This window comes from Dipodomys spectabilis, unplaced genomic scaffold, assembly GCF_019054845.1.
Source record: "Dipodomys spectabilis isolate Male_0828 unplaced genomic scaffold, ASM1905484v1 ptg000173l, whole genome shotgun sequence".
In the NCBI taxonomy this organism is placed as follows: Eukaryota; Metazoa; Chordata; class Mammalia; order Rodentia; family Heteromyidae; genus Dipodomys; species Dipodomys spectabilis.
This window is the reverse complement of record NW_024870850.1, coordinates 783,645-797,825: the sequence shown is the minus strand read 5'-3', so window position 1 is coordinate 797,825 and position 14,181 is coordinate 783,645.

Sequence of the window (14,181 nt, the reverse complement as noted above, 5' to 3'; positions counted from 1 at the left end):
GCAGCCCCCAAGAAGGTAGATAACATGGCAGGAACTCCCAAATACCTCTCAGTCCTATCTCTTAATGTTAACGGACTGAACTCTCCAATTAAGCGACATAGACTGTCTAGTTGGATTAAAAAACAAGACCCTTCTATCTGCTGCCTGCAGGAGTCACATCTTGCCCGTAAAAACAAACACATTTTCAATGTTAAAGGCTGGAACAAAATCTACCAAGCAAACGGACTGCATAAACAGGCGGGAGTTGCAATCCTAATATCAGATAAAATAGACTTCAAATTAAAATTCGTGAGAAGAGATAAAGAAGGTCGCTACATACTAATTAAAGGATCTCTCCTTCAGGAGGATATTACAATTCAAAATATCTATTCGCCAAACAATGGAGCACCCAAATTTATCAAAGAAACACTACTTTCCCTCAAATCCCATATAGATCCAAAGACATTAATCGTTGGGGATTTTAACACACCACTCTCCCCACTAGATAGATCAACTCGGCAAAAACTCAACAGAGAAACCGCAGATCTAAACAGCTGCATAGATCAACTAGACTTAACAGACATTTACCGAACATTTCACCCAGCAGCATCAGAATACACGTTTTTCTCAGCAGCACATGGAACGTTTTCTAAAATAGACCACATTTTAGGCCACAAAGCAAACTTGTCTAAATTCAGAAACATTGAAGTTATACCTTGCATTCTCTCTGACCACAAGGGAATAAAGTTAGAACTCAACACCAAAAGCCACCAAAGAAAGTCCGGTATCACATGGAGGCTGAACAACACACTGCTGAATCATGAGTGGGTCATGGAAGAGATTAGAAAGGAAATTCAAATGTTCATGCTATTCAACAAAAATGAACACACAAAATACCAGCTCCTCTGGGACACAGCAAAGGCAGTACTCAGAGGCAAGTTTATAGCTCTGAGCTCCTACATCAACAAATTGGAGAGATCTGAAACTAACAATTTAATGACACATCTAAACCTCCTTGAAAAAGAGCAGCAAGATAAACCCCAATCCAGTAGACAGAAAGAAATAATCAAAATTAAATCAGAATTAAATGAATTAGAATCCAAAAAAACTATAGAAAGAATCAACAAAACAAAGAGTTGGTTCTTCGAAAAACTTAACAAAATTGACAGACCCTTAGCAAATCTTATCAGAAAAAGAAGAGAACACACCCAAATTAATAAACTCAGAGATGAGAATGGAAACATCACCACGGAAACAAGCAAGATTCAGAACATTATAAGGGAATACTTCTCAAAACTTTATGCTAATAAGTTTGAGAACTTTACAGAAATGGACCTTTTACTAGCAAATATTGACAGGCTGGGGCCGGAACCAGGCCCCGGGACCGGTGCCTGAACAAAGCAAAAAGGGTCAGAAGTGGGGCTGTGGCTCAAATGATAGGGTGCCAGCCTTGAGCTGAAGAGCTGAGGGACAGCACCCAAACCTAGAGTTCAAGCCCACAACCAGCCCAAAACAAACAAACAAAAACACATCAGGAGCCCATAGCAGACTCCAGTATTTGGGAGAGTGCATCCAGAGCATCTGATCTTCCCAAGAGCACCCGCAGGAGCAAACACAAGCAGTCTAGGTTGCTCAACCCTTCCAAAGGCGGGAATTGCCAGCAATCTACAGCAGAGAGCTGAGAATCCTAAGTAAGTCAGAATAGCAGCTGGAAATAGGCTCCCAACAGAATCCAGATCAGGCACAGACTCTCTCTACCAATACAGAATCAGCAACCAAGCAAAGACAGACACACCAAAACAAGATTGAAGGCCAGTCTCCTGAACCCCCATGCGAAAATCACAGAGAAAAATCACAAGGTTTACCACTACCCAGGACAGCAAGCTCACCTCAAAAGCCAGCAGCCACGCAGGGGAGAGCCCCAGTGGGAGCAAAGCAGGAATGGAAGACAAAAGCTACATCCAAGGGTTGCTGGAGGCAATGACTCAAGAAATAAAGCGAGAAATGGATCAGAAATTGAAAGAGCACAAGGATGAACTATCAAAAGAGATACAGGATATCAAACAAAAGTTGGATGCAAAAATAGAAGCTGCACAAACCTCAGTAAGAAGTGAGATAAACGCCAAATTAGAGGTAATGCATAATGATCTCACCTCATTGAGAGGTGAGATCAGTACTCTGAGAACCAACATTGAATCCATAAAGGGATCCATTTCCTCCATGCAAACCACAATAGAAGGCACGGTCAACAGAGTGAATGAAATGGAAGGTAGAGTGTCAGATACAGAAGACAGAATACACCAACTGGACCAAAAAGTGACAGATATGGAAAAATCATTCAAATTAAACCAAAGGGAAATTCAAGAGCAAGCAGATAATGCTAAAAAATTTAACCTTCGCATAATCAGAGTGGACGAAGGTGAGGAATTCCAAAGCAAGGGAATGCAACACCTATTTAACAAGATAGTCAATGAAAATTTTCCCCACCTCAAAAACGACCATCTTGACTACATCACAAAAGCTTATCGAACACCCAACAAACAAGATCCCAGGAGAAACACTTCTAGACACATTATAGTAAAAATGATGGATCTGAATAATAAGGAAACAATCCTGCATGCAGCAAAAATGAAGAAGGAGCTATACTACAACGGGAAAAAAAATTAGAATCACTGCAGATCTCTCCACACAAACAATGAATGCAAGAAAAGCCTGGGAAAGCACCATACGAACCCTGAGAGCCAATAACTGCCAACCCAGACTGATATACCCGGCAAAGCTAGCATTCACATTCGATGGAGAACTGAAAACTTTTAATAGCAAAGAAAAACTAAATGAATACATAAACATTAAGCCAGCATTACAAAGAATTCTAAGAGGGGGGACACAACCTGAAGAAAGCAACCAGGAACTGGGACCTGCCCCAAACAGGCATTACTCAAAGTCTAACTGAGCTAGCACAGGAGGAAAGGAAAGAAGAAAAACTTAGGAAAACGGAATGGCAGGGACAACAATGCATCTCTCTATACTTTCTCTTAATATAAATGGGCTGAATTCGCCAATTAAAAGAAAACGAACTGAGGACTGGATCAGAAAACAAGACCCATCCATCTGTTGCCTTCAGGAGACCCACCTCTCAGCCAAACATACAAACAAACTCAGAGTGAAGGGGTGGAAAAGGATCTACCAATCAAATTCCCCCAATAAGAAAGCAGGTGTAGCTATCCTGATATCTGACAAAATAAACTTTTCATTAAAATCAGTACAGAAAGACAAGGACGGACACTACATATTAATAAAGGGAACAATCCAAGAGGAGGATATAACCATCATCAACTTATATGCCCCAAATATCGGTGCACCCAGATATGTTAAACAAATGCTCTCAAACTTACAGAATAAAATAGATCCCAATACGATAATACTAGGAGACTTTAACACGCCACTCTCACCAAAGACAGGTCTACCAACCAGAGGATTGGCAAAGAAGCTACCGAATTAAGTGAGGCCATACTTCAAGCGGAATTAACTGACATCTACCGAGTATTTCACCCTAAAACAACACAGTACACATTCTTCTCAGCAGCTCATGGAACTTTCTTCAAAATAGACCATATCATAGTTCATGCAAGGAACTTAAGCAAATACAAAGGGATTGACATAATCCCCTGTATCCTATCTGACCATAGTGGAATCAAGCTAGCTCTCAATAACAAAGCATACCACAGAAATTTCTCTAATACATGGAAATTGAACAGCACACTCCTTAACAAGGCCTGGGTAACAGAAGAGATCAGAGAAGAAATAAAGCATTTCCTACAACTCAATGAAAATGAAAACACCTCACAAAGAAACTTGGGGGACACAGCAAAAGCAGTCCTGAGGGGCAAATTTATTGCCCTCAGTGCCCACATCAAGAGAATGGAGACAGACCAAGTAAATAATCTCATGTTGCAACTAAAACAGCTAGAAAAACAAGAAAAAATGGGACCTAAAGCTACTAGACGAAGTCAGATAACCAAATTGAGAGCAGAGATTAACCAATTAGAAAATCAGAAAGCCATAACCAAAATAAACCAAACAAAAAGCTAGTTCTTTGAAAAAATAAACAAAATTGATGGCCCGTTGGCAAGATTAATTAAAAAAAGAAGAGAGGAAACCCATATTAATAGGATTAGGGATGCCACGGGGAACATCACAACACGTACCCAAGATATCCAAACAATTCTAACAGACTACTTTCAAAAGCTATACTCTCTAAAGGAAGAAAATCTGGCGGAAATGGATGCATTTTTAGAGAAATACAAGTTACCCAAACTGAGCAAAGAAGAAGTTAACCAATTAAATAAGCCAATATCCTATAATGAGTTACAGGAAGCTATCAAAAGTCTTCCAACAAAAAAAAAGCCCAGGACCAGATAGATTCACAGCAGAATTCTATAAGACCTTTAAAGAAGAACTAATACCCATACTCCTCAAGCTCTTCAGAGAAACAGAGAAGGAGGGAGCTATCCCAAACTCATTCTACGAAGCCAATATCACACTCATCCCCAAACCAGGCAAAGACCCAACCAAAAAGGAGAATTACAGGCCAATTTCCTTGATGAACACAGATGCAAAGATCCTTAACAAGATTCTAGCTAACAGAATCCAGAAACACATAAAAAAAATAATACACTATGATCAGGTAGGCTTCATCCCAGAGACACAGGGATGGTTTAACATACGTAAGTCAATAAATGTAATCCAGCATATCAACAGAGCCAAGGTCAAGAATCACATGATTATCGCCACAGATGCAGAAAAGGCCTTTGATAAAATTCAACATTCATTCATGCTAAAAGCTCTGGAGAAAATAGGAATAGAAGGAACATTTCTAAAAACAATAAAAGCCATTTATGACAGAACAATAGCCAATATTATACTTAATGGGGAAAAGCTACAACCAATCCTCCTAAAAACAGGAACAAGGCAAGGATGCCCACTGTCTCCACTCCTCTTCAACATAGTCCTAGAACCCTTAGCCAGGGCAATAAGGCAAGAAAAAGACATTAAAGGGATCCGCATAGGGAAAGAAGAAGTTAAACTATCCCTTTTTGCAGACGACATGATACTATACCTCCACGATCCCAAAAACTCCATCCCCAAACTTTTAGAAATCATAAGTCACTTCGGCAAAATAGCAGGATACAAAATAAACCCACAAAAATCAGTTGCCTTCCTATACACTGACAACGTACAGGAAGAGAAGGAAATAAAGGGAGCAACCCCATTCACAATAACCTCCCAAAAAATAAAATATTTAGGAATTAACCTAACCAAAGATGTAAAAGAACTATTTAATGAGAACTATAAAAAGTTAAAGAAAGAAATTGCAGAAGACACTAGGAAATGGAAAGACCTCCCATGCTCCTGGATAGGCCGACTTAATATAGTAAAGATGGTGATACTTCCAAAACTAATATACAAATTCAATGCAATTCCTATTAAAATCCCAATGACGTACATCACTGAAATACAGAAAACAGTCCAAAAATTTATATGGAACAACAAAAGACCTAGAATAGCCAAAACAATTCTAGGGGATAAAGACAATATGGGAGGGCTATCCATGCCGAACTTCAAACTCTACTACAGAGCTATAATCACAAAGACAGCATGGTACTGGCACAAAAACAGACCCGAAGACCAATGGAACAGAATAGAAGATCCAGATATAAATCCACAGGCCTACAGCCAGCTGATATTCGACAAAGGAGCCAAAGACATACAATGGAAGAAACACAGCCTCTTCAACCTCTGGTGCTGGGAAAACTGGGCAGCCACATGCAGAAAACTAAAAGTGGACCCCAGCCTATCACCATGCACCAACATCAACTCAAAATGGATTAAAGACCTTAACATTAAACCTGAATCTCTGAAACTACTGCAGGACAGAGTAGGAGAGACACTTGAACTAATAGGCACAGGAAGGAACTTCCTGAACAGAGTCCCAGGGTCACAACAAGTTGGAGAGAGACTCGACAAATGGGACTACCTTAAAATAAAAAGCTTCTGCACAGCTAAATCTATCGCAACTAAGCTAGAAAGACAACCAACTAATTGGGAAAAAATATTTACCAGCAATATATCAGACAAGGGGTTAACATCCTGTATATACAGGGAACTCAAGAAACTAATCCCTCCCAAACCTAACAAACCAATTACTAAATGGGCAAGGGAACTAAAGAGGGACTTCTCAAATGAAGAAATAAAAATGGCAAAGAAACACATGAGGAAATGTTCATCATCCCTGGTGGTGAAGGAAATGCAAATAAAGACAACCCTGAGATACCACCTTACCCCAGTCAGAATGTCCCACACCCACAAATCAGCCAACGACAAATGCTGGAGGGGATGTGGAGAAAGAGGAACCCTATTGCACTGCTGGTGGGAATGTACACTTATACAACCACTTTGGAAAGCAGTCTGGAGGGTCCTTAGAAAGCTAAAGATTGACCTCCCTTACGACCCAGTCATACCACTTCTAGGCATCTACCCTGAACAACAGGAACCAATATACAAGGACACGTGCACCTCCATGTTTATTGCAGCACTGTTCGCAATAGCTAGGATATGGAAACAACATAGATGCCCCACCACAGATGAATGGATCCAAAAATTGTGGTATCTATACACCATGGAATATTATGCAGCCATTAGAAATGACAAAATAATGGCATTTGCAGGGAAATGGATGGAGCTAGAAGGAATCATGTTGAGCGAGGTAAGCCAAGAACGAAGAGACAAACGGTACATGGTCTCCCTGATAAGTGGATGCTAAATCCAAAAGGTTAGGTGATTCGACAAAACTAACAGGACTTAAGAAACAAAGAACTCCCGCTCATCTGGTTGAACCACTACTAAATATCCCCATGCTGCTGATCACAAATATGGTATATAACATGTGAACACTGTTATATATTACAGACTGTGGTAGACAATTGGCTCCAGGGAAGTTAGAATGAACTTGTGACTTTGAAATTATGTAATCATTTAATCACAATCAAAAAAAAAAAAAAAAAAGAACCTCGGGGAAGGGAGGGAGGGAGGGGATGGTAGGGGGAAAACAATGGAGGGGGTAACAATGTTCAAGAGGAAGTGTACTCATTACCTCACTCATGTAACTGTAACCCTCTGTATAGTAGCTTTACAATAAAAAAAAAAAAAGCACATATGTGGTATGTATTTTGGTACCCAGTGCATGATTGTGAACAAGTGGAACAAAATATGTCGACTACCCTGAGGTAGTTCTGTTCTCCAGGGCCTCTGAAGTCTCTGCATGGAATATGGGTGTAACACATGTTGTCAATTTGAAAACATACAGTTGCTTTTGATACTGCTTTAGCATTGTGATACAGAAGAATTTCCTTTCCTACCACTTATTCTCAACCCAGTGCAGCATGGAAATATCTACATCTATATTTGAATGTATAAATTCAATTACCAATTTGACGGCAACATTTCAGAATGTCAAAGTAGAAATCACTTTCGACGTTGGTTGTGAGTGATTGGCATATCATTGGTGGGTTCATAAGCAATACTGCTTCCTCAGGCAATAGTAAATGGCTGTACTTCTAGAGGCCTTTTCATATGGAATTCGTATTGAAAGCTGCTGGTATCAACCGCTAAGATTCTATGGCTGTTATTTACATTCGGTGTGTGAATTGACCCTCTGAGTGTGATGTTCTCAAAATGTTAGCTGATACCTCACAGGCATAGATTTTGTGTGGACATTTCACCATGCACAGGGCATGGCATCCTCTGAGGGAAATCAGTTGCACCATCCCAAATGGCTTTCATGCAAACAGTTTTGTGACAGACATGCTGGACAAACTACATCCTGGATAACTCTACCTCTGGGGCCTCACTATCTGTTGTCTTTGATGAAATCATAACTCCTGGGTAAAGAACACAAACGGACAAACATGTTTTCCAACTCATGTTTTTCTCCTGGATGAAGGCCACAGATGTAGAGCTCCAGGGAACACTTATACACATGACTTCTCGGGACTCACAAGAGGCTTTCATGAAAGGGGAGTTATAGTGTAGATCTCTATGAATAAAAGACACATATGCACATATAAAACATATATGAATATGCATGCCTAACAGGTTGTCTTCACATCCAGACAGAATTGCAGCTTGGCAGAGGCTTAAGGCATGTACCTTTTGACTTTCAAACTCCTTCTTCTCCAGCTTCCCCTCCTCTTCAGGTCCTTGGCTGGCAATAGCTGCTTCTCTACTATGAAGCGCCGAGCACACATGGATGGAGATGTGACCATCACTGGGTTTTTCCCTTTGAACAGTTTTGGAATAGACCACAGTAACAGCCATGTTTCCAGTCAAGAAGAGCACACACCGTAAGTAATTCATTATTCTATTCCCATTTACTATTTCAATCTGAGGATGGGCAAAGACTAAGGAAAATCTGGGTGCACACATCAATGTTCTCTGTCTTTTCTATGATGAACTCCATCTCTATTGTATCAGGAGCAGCTCAATTTCATTATTTTATCTTACATATACTGTTAAGCAATTTTCTGCTTGCTAGACAAACAGAATTTTATTTCCTTGCATACAGCTTCTTCTTTCACAGCTCGTAAATTTTCACTTTTCTCCAGCATGCCTGTATCTCCTCCATTTTATCTATCATTGCAGAAGATGAAGTGATGTTACTACAATCACCCTGAGTCACTGCAATGAGATCTGTACTAAAAGTCTGCAAACACATTTCCTTCATGCTTAGGTCAGTACTGTGAGAACTTTGCTTTAGGAACATGGATAAAATTTCTTATCATCAGCTGGTGGCCCATCCTTGTTAATTTTACTCTTGGTGCTAATATTAAGGATCAGTACTTGAAGCCAGCCCAGGAAGGAACATCTGGGAGAATTTTATCTCCAATTAAACAACCAAAAGCTGGAAGTGAAGCTGTGGCTCAAGTGACAGAGTGTTAGGCTGGAGGAAAAAAAGCTCAAGGACAGTGTCCAGGCACTGATTTCATGTCCTAGGACTGTCTAACACACACACACACACACACACACACACACACACACACACACTGCCTCTCTCTCTCTCTTTCTCTCTCACTCTCTCACTGGAGAGAAGTAGTTACTGTTTCCCTAAGCCTTGTGTCATTACTTTATGTGAGATATGCTACACAAAACATGTCTTACCAGGCAGGTTAGCATTATAAAGATCTCTTACAGAAAAATTTCATCTGCCCAAGTTCTATTTTACTTGTGCTCATGTATGTTGCTTGTTTTTGGTCTTGAACAGAAAGCCTCACTAATAAAAGGCTATACCAAAAAAAAAGAAAAATGACTTGCAGAACATCAAGAAATTCTAGCAAACTATTTGATTCCTATTGCAAGAGAAAATGTCATTGTGTCTATCATTTGCACTTGTTTAAAAGGGCTGGTGTGACAATTAGACACTGAGGTAGCTGCCCACAATCAAGAGCAGTGATACTAGAATAGCAATTACTCTCTTCTAAGCTATGAAAGAGATATGGCCTTATCTTATGTGTCATTGATATGTTTATCTTTCTTTCTTTGTGCTGGTCCTTGGAACTCAAGGCCTGGGCACTATCACTGAATACTTTTACTTAAGGCCAGTACTCTAGCATTTGAGCCACAGATCCACCTATGGCAATTTTGGATGGTTAAAGGGAGATAAGAATCTCACCAACATCCCTGCCCAAGCTGGCTTCAAAGCATGATCCCCACCCAGAGAAAGTGAAGACTCAAGGGTAGGAGTGTCACTGGGGACCTAACCCCGCAGTCCCAGGGAGAGCAGAGGAAAATGTGGTTCCCCTGATAAGAACAGTGCCTAGGCAACCAAACACAGACCTGAAGACAAGACATCTTTATTTTTAGGATGACTGGCATCCATCCATCAGAACCCTGAGCTCTGATGTCCAAGTCTGTGCCAATATATTAGGTTAAGTAAGCCAATCATATTAGGTTTAGTAAGCCAGTCCGAAACAAACAGAGGCTCTATAGTTTCCCTCATTGGAAATAATTAATTTGTCCCTTAGACAGTCCTGACAGAGAACCATAATAGCTCAATAGTTATGTACATATACATAACTAACACCCAGACCTGGAACAACAGGTCTTCTTTTTGGTTGTTGACCTTGTTGTTGCCAATATATTGTATCTGGTTCTTTCTACTTATTTAATTTAATTTTTATTTTTTCTTTGGTTTACTCCTGGCAATCACTGTCTTTGATTCCAGTACCGTATGTTTTTGTGTGTACATTTATCTGATTTGGGCAAGGGGAATAACAAAATGCTGAAACAAGGACGAAGGATGAACCATGCAACAATGATACATACAAGACACTATGTAGGAAATGAACTTTACAACTTTGGGGGAGGCAAGGAAGAGTAGGGGAGGGAAGGGATAGTGGGAGAAAAACAAAGCGGTGGTAACAATGTTTGACAAGAAATATAATCATTACCTTACTCAGGTACTAACATCTTTATAAAAAAATAAAATTTTTTAAAAAGAAATTTTCCTTGAAAACACCTCATTTAAGCAATTAGTAATCAGTTAATTAAATTGAATCTTCTTAATTATATTAATTTATGCATTTATGCTTGACAAATAATTCATAGCATTTCCATATTCTGTGCATGTTTTTATTGTTTTCCTTGTTGATTTCTGGCCTCACTACAGTGTGATGGGCACGTGTGTCAATAAACACACTTTCAGGCTGCAATGCTTGGTAAGAAATGTACGCATTATCCTGCCCATGAAATTGTAACCCCTCTGTACAGTATGTTCACAAATAAAATTAAATTAAATTAAAAAATAAATAAATAAATAAACACACTTTCAATGCATTTAATATCTGACTGGTTTCATTCAACAGCATAAAGAAAGCAATCGATATGGGGGTGATTTCATACCTGGCTATTTTGCCAAAGTTCTATATCAACTCTAGTGGATTGAGACAGGAGATTTTTAGAGTCCTTTTAGTACAGTATAATATCTGTTTTACTTCTTGCTTCCCTATTTGGTTCCCCTAAATGTCTTTCTCTTGTTTACTACTCTTGCTGGAAATTCCAATGCTATGTTGAAGAGGAATGGAGAGAATGGATGTTCTTGTCTTGTTCCTGATTTTAGGGTAATGGCTTTACTTGTTCACCATTGAGCTTAATGCTGGCTGTAGGTTTGTCTTATACAGCATTTATAATATTGAGGAACATTACAAGGATTCCTAGCTTCTCCAGGGTGTTGGATTTTTCTGCATTGATCAGGATGATCATGTGGTTCTTATCTTTGTTTCTGTTGATGTGTTGTTGTATGCTAACTGACATATAGGTTAAACCAAATTGGCATCCCTGGAAGAAATCCAGTTTGACCATGCTATATGAGTTCTTTCATTAGCTTGGAGTTCATGTACCAGTATTTTGTTGAGAACTATCTCATCAATGTTCATGAAGGAGATAGACCTGAAGTTCCCTTTCCTCAATGTGGCCTTATCTACTTTGTGGATAATTGTAATGCCTGCTTCATAGAATGAATAGTGTTCCCTCACTTTCATTTTCATTGAAGGGTTTTATAATTGATAATTCTCCTTTATCCATATTTTAGAATTTGGTTGTAAAGGCATCAAGCCCTGGGCTTTTGTTGGAAGTGAGATATGCTATTGCCAGTTCAATCTCATTGTTTCTAATGGGTCGGTGTGTTCATTTTAATTTATATATTTGGTTTTACTTTGCATTGTTACTATAGAGTTGATACACAGAAGGCTCACAGTGACATGTGTTAGGTAATCAATACTGAACACAATTCTTTTTTAACCATGTCTCCCCTTCCATCTCTTTCTCCCAGTCTTTCCCTCCAGTCCATACACACAAGATGGCCAGTTCATCTTCCACATAGTGTCTAGTGGTTAACACTTGTTCCTCATTGTTCCAACTTTTATGTATCCCCATTACCCTCACAAATACAAACAAAAGGAGAAGAGACCAAAAAAGAGCCTTGATGGGAAACAAAAGTCTTTTGTTTCCTTTTCTTAGAGTTCATTTCATAGTATATGATTTTATATGGCCATATATTATATAGCTATTGAGCCATCATCCCCTATTCCTGTGCTTGTCCTCTCTTGGCCTACGTATGTTAATGTCTAGTGTCCTATATAAGTGTGTGTGCACATATATTTATTTACATATTTATATATTTACATATTTGTCAGTGTGTTTACTTGTAGATTTCTAGATATATTCCACTTACAGAAAACCAAGGAAAACATGCAAACGATATTTCTTTGGCTCTGGCTTACATTGCTTAATATAATTTTTTCAAAGTCTTTCCATTACCTTACGAATGGTAAATTATCATTTTTTCTGACAGATGAGTAGAATTCCATTTTGCATCTATACCAAATTTTCTTCTATTTGTCCACTGAGGTTCATCTGGGTTGATTTCATACCTTGGCTATTTTAAACAAGGCTGCAATAAACATGGCTGTTTAAAGCTTGGGGCTTTAGTGTGGTCTAGTTTGTGGTCCATTGGATATATGCCCAGGAGTGGCATTGCTGGGACAAAAGGAAGCTCTCTGTTTAGTCTTTTAAGGAACCTCCATACCGCTTTTCCAGACTGGTTGAACAAGTTTCCAGTCCCACCAACAGTTTCATAGTATTCCTTTTAGGACATATCCCTGCCAACTTTTGGTATTGTTACTTTTCCTGATAAAATCCACTCTAATTGGAGTGAGGTGGAATCTCAATGTTATTTTGATTTGCACTTGTCTTGTGGCCACAGATATTGAACACTTGTTCGTTTGTGTGTCTATTAGCCATTCTTTTTCTTCCTCAGAGAAGTCTCTCTTTAAGTCAGCCTATTTATTGATTGAGTTGTTGAGTTTGGGGAGGTTTTGTGGAGGGTTAATTTTTTGAGCCCTGTCTATATTTTAGATATGAGGAATTTGTCTCATGTGTACTGAATGAAGATTTTCTCTCATGCTGTGTGTAATTTATCTTGTTAGCTATGTCCCATGCTATGCAGAAACTCTTCATTTTAATACAATCTCATTTATCCAGTTATTCTTTAATTTGTTTGATTCTGTATCTTTTAGAAACTCTTGTCCCATTCTAAGAAGGTTTAGGATATCCCTTATCTCTTCCTGTAATATTTGCATACAACATGGTCTTTAGTCCACCTACACTTGATTTTGTTACTAGGTGACATATGGGTATCTAGCTTTGGTTTTCTGCATGTAGCTAACCCAATTTTGTCAGCACTATTTGTGTAACAGGATATCTTTCTTCCAAACTGTGTTTTGGGATCCCTTATCAAATATTGAGGGGTTCTATATTTGTGAGATTGTTTCTGCATCTTCTGTTCCATTGTATTTGTCCTCAGGCCTAGTCTTGTGACACTAATAAGGTATTTTTCTTACTATGGCTTTGAAATAAACATGATTCCCATCTTTGGTTAATTCCAAAGTATTTTCTTTTCTCTGCGGCTATTACAAATGATGTTGCTTTTCTGATTTCAGTATTGTTGGAAAACAGGAAGACAACTGACTTTTGTGGGTTGATTTTATACCACACTATTTTGCCAAAGGTTTAAATCAACTCAAATAGCTTGGGTGAGGATTATGTAAGATTCTTTAAATACATGATCATATTGTCTGTAAAGAAGGATAGAATTCCTTTTTCTATTTAGATCCCCTTTATGTGTTCCTCTTCCCTTTTTTCTCTTGGTAGGAATTCTAGCACTATGCTGAAGACGAATGGAGACAGTGGGAACCTTTGTCTTGTTCCTGTTTTCAGAGAGATTGGTTTCAATATTTCCCCATTAAGTATAATGCTGGCCCTAAATTTGGCATATATAGCCTTCATTATATTGAAGAACCTTCCATGGATTCTGAGTTTGTCCAGAGCTTTCAGAATAAAGAGGTGTTGACTCATGTCAAATGATTCTTTGCATCTATTGAGATGAACATGTGGTTCATATGCTTGCTTCTGTTGATGTGTTGAATTACATTAATTGACTTGCTTATACTGAACCAAGTTTGCAATCCTGGAATGAATCCCACTTGATCATAATATACAAATTTTTTGATTACTCGATGAACTCGGTTGGCCAGAATTTTGTTGATAAGTTATCTATCAACATCCATCAAATTGATGTGTCTATAGTTC